The sequence below is a fragment of the Mandrillus leucophaeus genome, unplaced genomic scaffold (genome assembly GCF_000951045.1).
Source record: "Mandrillus leucophaeus isolate KB7577 unplaced genomic scaffold, Mleu.le_1.0 Scaffold147, whole genome shotgun sequence".
Taxonomy (NCBI): Eukaryota; Metazoa; Chordata; class Mammalia; order Primates; family Cercopithecidae; genus Mandrillus; species Mandrillus leucophaeus.
In genome coordinates this window covers 4,447,953-4,455,820 of record NW_012101443.1, presented here as the reverse complement: position 1 = coordinate 4,455,820, position 7,868 = coordinate 4,447,953, and positions in this window count along the sequence as shown.

Below are 7,868 nucleotides of genomic sequence, written 5' to 3'. Positions count from 1 at the left end.
AAAAAAAAAAAAAAGCCAGAAAACTTTTCTGTGTCCCGAAATGCCTCTTGAAAAGCACACATTACTTGGGTTTTATTTTTCGCCTCTTAAAATTGGGGTGTGTTGGGGTGAGGGGAAGACTGCTCTCCACCAAGGCAGGCAGAGAGAAGCTGCTGCGGTTGCCTGTCTTATCCCTGCCTTGGTCTTGCACCCCCTATTCCCACGTCTGGACCCCTGCCCCGTCTCCTGACACAGAGGCTTGGCTATCCAAATCCCAACCCGAGGCTGTAACTAAGAAGTGCCGGTTGTCCTGCCAAGGGACTGGATTGGAGGAGGAGAGTGCAGGGGTGGGATGAGGGAAGAGATGGAGGAGGGGGCTTTAAGCCAGAGTTTCTAGCAGGAGCAAATACCGGCACAGGGAAGGACACCATTGGCCAGGGTATGCAGAGGAAGGCGAAGCTGCTGAATGGCCACTGTGGTCCTCAGCCGTGAGTAGGGGCGTCTCGTGGCCTCAGAAGCTGCCTTGTGATTGAGTGTGAAGGGACAGGATCTGAGGTGCTTGAGCTCAGGGTAGGCTAAGATGGCCATCTTGGCAGTTTGCCCTAGACAGTGGTGCCCATGCACCTCCGAGCCAGGCTGGGCTGGTCTTGGCGTCACAGGGCTGAGTGGCAGCCGTTGAGTGCACTGCTGTCCTGAGAACAGCTCTGCAGCCTCTCCCGTGGGGTTCACTACAGGGCAGTGTTTGCCACCAATCCAGGGGTGCATAGAGTTTTATCACAGTGAGAAGGGGGCTTTGGCAGAGACCACAGAAGCCCAGCAGCATTGATGACCAACTGCTTTCTTAAAGCTGCAGTGTTACTTGGAGCCTCAAGGTGGTACAGCAGCACAGCCTATGGCTTACAAAAAGCCTGAATTACACTTTCTGTAAAGCTTCCTTGGGCACAATTAGCTTGACGATTTGAACTGTTTCTCAGCTGCTTGCATTCCTTGTTTCAAATAGGCTGGCTCCTAATCTGGCCTGACCTTTGAGGTCCTTTCTTGCTGGCTCATCCACCTCCATCCTCACTCAGAATCGGGAGGGTTTTCTTAGTTCTTTCGTTACTGAAAAGGAAATCCTTTTCTGCCCAGGTTCCCTCCTCAGATTCAGTCCGAAACTGCTCCCCTGTGGTCATGGGGCCTGTCCTCATAGGCGCCGCCTGGACCTGTGCCAGGCAGACAGCAGAGGTGAGTTCCAGGGGGTTCCTCGGAGGTCACACCTGCTTAGGTGCATGGAGGCTCAGGTGAGCACACTGCGGACTGCCACCATCAGCCTCCCTTCTCTGCTTAAATCACCTCCTTCCTTATTTCACTGATTCCCACTGGCCTCCCCTTCATATACATCCTCACTATCCTTTTTGGAATTTTCTATTAACATTTCATGATATCCGTGCTGTTTAGAATTAGCTTCTATTCTAAGCGTACTCTAAATTTTACTCCAAATTTACTCTCTGCTCAAATGTCACCTTATCCATATGGTATTCCCTGACCACCTGTGAACAGCAGTGACCTTCCATCACTGGTGAGCCCCTTATGTTGCTTTATGTTCCTTCTTAGCCCTTTCACCACCTGGCGTAAGTATATAATTGTTATCTCTTCACCCCCCAAGGGCAGAAGGCCCCCAGTTTTGTTCTCTGCTGCATCCCTAGCCCTGGAACAGCGTCTGCATGTGGTGGGCACTCAGTAAATGCTGGTTGAATGGATGGATGGATGGATGGATGGATGGATGGATGGATGGATGGATGGACGGATGGATGGATGAGTGACTAGGGAGAATTTCACCCCTTCCCAACAGGTCAAAAGCAATGTCCTGACAGTTTGTAGTCTGGGGTCTGGCTTTGGCTGAGCCACTGGTTACTTATAAGACTTTGAGCAAGTCACTTGGCGTCCCCGATGGCCCATCTCCAAACCTGCACAATGAGTGGACTGGACTGCATAGTCTACGGTTCCTTCCTTCCCCAATAGTTTTTGGTTTTATGATTATCCTCCAAAAGGGGCTAAAGTCATAAGCCAGGTGACAGACAATTTGCATTATCGGCAGGACACTTGTAAGTGATAAGCTAGCATCAAAAGATGCATTGATATATGTAGATAAACATACTTCACAATTTTTAAGTCTTTAAAAATTATGTCCCTAAGAAAGTCTCAAATCTATTGGCCTTATGTTTCTGTTTTGGTCTCTGGCTCCATGTGTTCATGACTCTGATATTTTTCTGACAAATAAAAGGTTTTAAAAATTTGCTATTGCTTATTTGGGTTCTTCCTAGGTTATTTCCTGTCTTTAGTAACATTATTTGGGGAAAGATGTCATGCCCTTAGTGTGCATCCAACATGAAAAAATATTTCAAAATAAAACAATAGTAATTTTAAAAAACCCTCTGACCTTTGAAAAGAACCATCACCTTATGCCATAATCTTCCTCTTGCTATTTGTTTGTGGTTATTTTTTTAGGATTGGTATATGTCTGGCATCTAGAAGATATTAAAATATTTTTAATGAAGAGTCAGTGGCATCTGGGAGGAAAATATTCATATCCTGGGATATGGGTAGAACTTCATGAAAGTGATTGTCTTTCTTATCCAAGGGAAGAAATTTTTGTTCTTTCTGAATGAACTTGAGGGAAAAAGGCAATCAATGTTTTTCCAGTGTAACCTGATAGATTCTCCAAGTCCACAAGTTCAAATATTTATAATTTTGTCTTTATAATGAAAACAAAACCAAACTTGTAGTGGGCATACTCATGATCTCCCAAACATGTGCACATCCCTTTCCCTGGAAACTGCACATGTGTTGCTTTACATGGCAAAAGTGACTTTGCAGATGGGATAAAAGGGAGGATCTTGAGATGGGGAGATTAGCTTGGATTATCCAGGTGGATCCAATCTAATCTCCTTAAACTGAGCAAACATTTCCCAGCTATGGTCAGAGGACAACGCGATCAGAGGGAGAGTCTGAGATGCATCGTTGCTGACTTTGAAGAGGGAGGAAGGGGGTCAAGGGCCAATGAGTACAGGTGGATTCTAGAAGCTGGAAAAGGCAAGACATAGAGTCTTCCTCAGAGCCTCCAGAAGGAAAAATAGTCCTGATGACACTTTTATTTTAGCCCAGTGAGACCTATGTCAGATAGAACTCCAGAACTGTACGATAATAAAATGTGTACGGTAAGGCACTAAGTTTGTGGAATTTGTTACAGCAGCAATAGGAATACATTACCTTCTTATTTGAGCAGAGGCTTTGAGCTCCCCAGTGTAAAAGAAAAGAAGCCAGTCTAGGGTCTAGAGTTGTGCCCTTCAATTTGGTAGCTGCCGGCTGCATGTGGCTACCAGAGCCCTTGAAATGAGTGTTGAGATGTAGTGTAGAATAGATGTAGATTTCACAAAGATTTAGTGTGAAAAGGAAAATATCTCGTGAATTTAATAATTGATTTGTGTCGATTACATGTGGAAATGACATTACTTTGGATATGTTAGTTTAAGTGAAATATACTATTAATATTTATTTCACATGTTTTTTGAACTTTTGTTTTTAATGTGACTACTAGAAAATGTAAATCATTTGTGGTCCGTGTTATACTTCTATTGGGCAGGGCTGTTCTAGAGAATCCCTAAAGGTAGGAGGTGGTCATTTCAACAGTAGGCAGTTCTCCAACCAAGTGGTGAGTGATGAAAAAGTCCAGGCACAGAATTCCAGGAGGAGAGGCCAGTCTTTCTTACATCTTCCTGTACTGGACCCTAAGAGAAGGTGTTGTATGTGCCTTTATATCCTCAGGGCCTGGCACATTCTCAGAAATTGTTTGCAGAACATCCATTTGATGTTGCTGATCCTAGCAAGTTCTTTGACAAGACACCAAAGGGTGGAAAATTAGTCTTGAACAATGGTCCTGAAGGAACTTGAAACTGTGGTCTAACAGAAAACAGAATGCAACAACTGGGTCTTTTCCCGTTTGCCCAGTATTTGTTGCCCCACCTTATACCTCCTGGACATGGGCATTTACCATTTCCAGGAAAGAAAGATCTCAAAAAGAATTAGAAACCAAAAGGCAGCCTTGGGTATCAGAGCCCAAATACCAAGAAGTATTCATGTAATGATTTTGGTTTGGCCTCTTTCTTATCTCGGTGCTAGTTTCTCAGCAATGCAGAGAAAAATGACTTGAGCTCAGAATTAGGAGATGAACTTTCCATTTGAAATGTGGGTTCTCCTCTGATTTGCTCCATGAGCAAGTTAGCTTCCCTGCAGTCCCCTTCATCATGCCTGCTAAGAGGCAAATGTTTATATTTATCAGGACTGAGCACTGCATGGTGAGGATTAATTAGTGACCCTACTTAGAATTATTTTTAAAATATCAGGAATAATTTGCTTCCATAACAAATTATTCTGGCTTGGGATTCTGGGACAGGATTTGGGATTCTGATCAGTTGCTTCACTAACAGCCCAACACTGACATTTGCAGAATCTGTTGTGGTTTAACAGGTATTATAAGTTCAAGTATCATATTTCAGAGTGTCCGCTATGGTTGTAGGTAACTAAAGGTTACAGTTTTCCCCCCGTATGATGTCATTTGCTTAACTCAAATGAACTTTATGCCATTAAAAACGGGGAAACAATTTATTTCAATGCCATTTGAGTCTGTTTTGAGGTATTGCGGACGGAAATATCCTGGTTACTGGGTTTGGATGATTCATGTAGCAGAGCAGTCTGAGGAATAAACTTTATCTTGTCCTCGTCTTTATTTTTGTTTTCTATATGGAAACTAATCATTTGAGGTTGGCAACATGGATTTGGGCTAAATTTCTTCAATGAATTTTTTTCTACGTTTCCCTACTTCAGACCAAAAATCTTCAACCCTAGGCTGTTTTCCAAAAGCAAACCTGCTCATGAGCTCTCTGAAAGAGTGCAAGCCTGTCGAAAATTACAGTAAGTCTCCCTCTGAGGTTGGTTAAGCTGAGAACTCATTGTATTTTGGTTAAAAACAGAGAGTGTTACAATTTGATCCTGGAAGCTAGAAAGAATTAGTAATGAAAACATTGTTGGTGGAGACTGTTGCCTGGTACACAGCCTGAACTCATTTGTCTGGCCCCCATGCTGCGCCATGGTATGGGTGGCCAATGAGAAAACACACACACACACACGCACACCATCAGTTACGTTTTTCCTGATGCTTCAGGGAAGTCTGCAAATTAAGACAAATGATACTATCTGGGAGTAACTGACCATCTTGTCACTATAAAAATGTCATATTCATGGGAAATGAATAACATGCCTGCCAAAAATCAGGTCGCCTAAATGAAGGGATCAAGGGATTAAATACCCATGGAGAAAATAACAGAGACACAATCCAACTGTTTTATACTAGTTGATAGCAACCTATTCTAATGATATGATTAAGATTTGTAATGGCCATATAGGTTTACCTTCTCCAACCAAACTATTTTAATAATCCCACAAGTCTCCTGTTTAATATTGAAGAGCATTTCCTTAGCTAAAATTATGCTTTAATTGACCATATATAAATATCTGAGGGTTCTGGAGAATACCATTAGGCCATGCACAACCAAGCACAGTTGGATGGAACCTTGAAGATGTGCATGGTGCCTCTCGCCTGTGCTGTTCGTGGTGAATGAGTAGCTTTGGTCTCTGCACTAATCTGTTCAGTTTGAGGGCTGCTGGAAGCACTCTCTTTTGTTCTCTTTTCATTTTCTTTACTTCACTAGCTCACAGAGCTGGAGGCCACAGGACTGTTTGTTACATCATCACTGCTTTAAAAGCTTATTTTTGTGAATGTGATTGTACTTGAGGGTTGTCAAAACTTGTGGAAATGTGGCCTTTGGTGACTGGCCATGGCATAATATGACAACATTTCTGGAGCAGTCCAGCACTGGGAATGGTACCCTCGGGCCAGGCAAGTAGCAGGCAGTCATTTTCGTCTCTGGAGCTGCTGGCACTCAAGCGTAGAGGAGGTAGACATTTCAACGGCCAGTTGCTTTTGTATTTAAACAAATAGATCCTGGATTGTAGCTTTTTAGAAGACTGCAGACGCAACCTGCAACAGAATCACCTGGTTAGCTTACTCCCCTACCAGCTGACAAGTCTTAGATCAGAGATGTTGAAGCACAGCCTCTGGGGATGGGGCACTCAGGAACCCAAATTTCTTCAAATAAACTTTACATTTTAGAATAGTTTCAGATTTGCAAAAAAGTTGTAAAAATAGTACAAAGAGTTCCCATATACCTCATACCCAGTTTTCCTTATTAATATCTTACATTAGGATACAGATAATGTACATTTGTACAAACGTGCAATGTAAGTAATATACAATGTACATTTGTACAACATACATTATCTGTATCCTAATATAATGTACAATGTAAATCCTAATGAAGGATACAGATAATGTACCTTTGTAGTATACAAATAATATCTTACATTAGGATACAGATAATGTACATCTCCCCCACTTGTTTCTTTATTTGGTCATTTATTTATGTCAGTATGGACTCATGAATACCAAGTAATACTTCAGTACCACATTACAAATGTACACTATCTGTATCCCAATGTAAGATATTAATAAGGAAAACTGGGTATGAGGTATACGGGAATGCTTTGTACTTGTTTTAAATTTTTTTTTGCAAATCTGAATGGACGAATGTACATTGGGGCATTTGTCACAATCTCATGATTAACCAAAGTCCATACTCTATGACCTGATGTCCTTTTTCTGCATGATTCCATCCGGGATGCCACGTTACATTTAATTGTTATGTCTCCATAGGCTCCTTTTGGCTGAGACAGTTTCTCAGCCTTTCTTTTTTTTCAGTGACCTTTGATAGTTTTGAAGGGTCCTGGAGAGTATTTTGTAGAATGTTCCTTAGTTGAATTGTTTGATGTTTTTCTCAGGGTTCAACTGAGGTTATGGGTTTCTGGAAGAAAGATCACAGAGGTAAAGTTCCCTTCTCGTCATGTTACATGAGTGGTACCATCAACACAACTCACAGTTGATGTTCACCTGGATGACCTGGCTGAGATAGTCTTGACAGGCTTTTCTACTGTAAAGTGATTCTTTTTTCCACCTTTTCAGACTTTACTTTTTGGAAGGGAGTCACTGTGGGTAGCCCGCACTTAAGGAGTGGGAGTTACACTCCACCTCCCTGAGGGGGAGTAGCTGCATAGATGATGGAATTCTTCTGTCTAGAGAGTTGTCTATTCTCCCCCACTTGTTTATTTATTTGATCATTTATTTATGTCAGTATGGACTCATGAATATCAAGTTATACTCCAGTACTACTATGTTAATCAAATTGTTTCAGTTTTGTCCATTGGGAAATCTTTCAGTGGGATCCCATGTCTCTTTGATATATCCCCTTTCTTGTGGTGTTTTTGGGAGCCCTTCTGGCACTTTCTGCCACTACAAGATGCTCCAGGAATTAACATGTTTGACAAGCTTTATCATACTGAAAAAAACCAAGATTGATCATTTTCAGCCATCAAGACCAGAAATTTTAAATGTCCCGCTTATTGTTGGATGCGGAACAAAGCTGTAAAAAGAAAAATCCCACTAAAGAATGTGTATGAATCTTCAAAACCTCTCTGTTTATTTGGTAACATCTATAGCCGAGGCATGTACAGAGAGGCAGTTATTTAAATCCAATCAAGAGACTAAGAAATTCAAGAGATCTATTGTATAACTGGTAGCTATCATTAATAACAATGTATTGTATACTTGAAAATTGTTAAAAGAGCAGATTTTAGGTGTTCTCGTCACAAAAATGACAATGAGAAGTATGTGAGGTAATACATAAGTTAATTAGTCTGATCTAGCCATTCACACGTATATATATTTTAAAACATCAGGT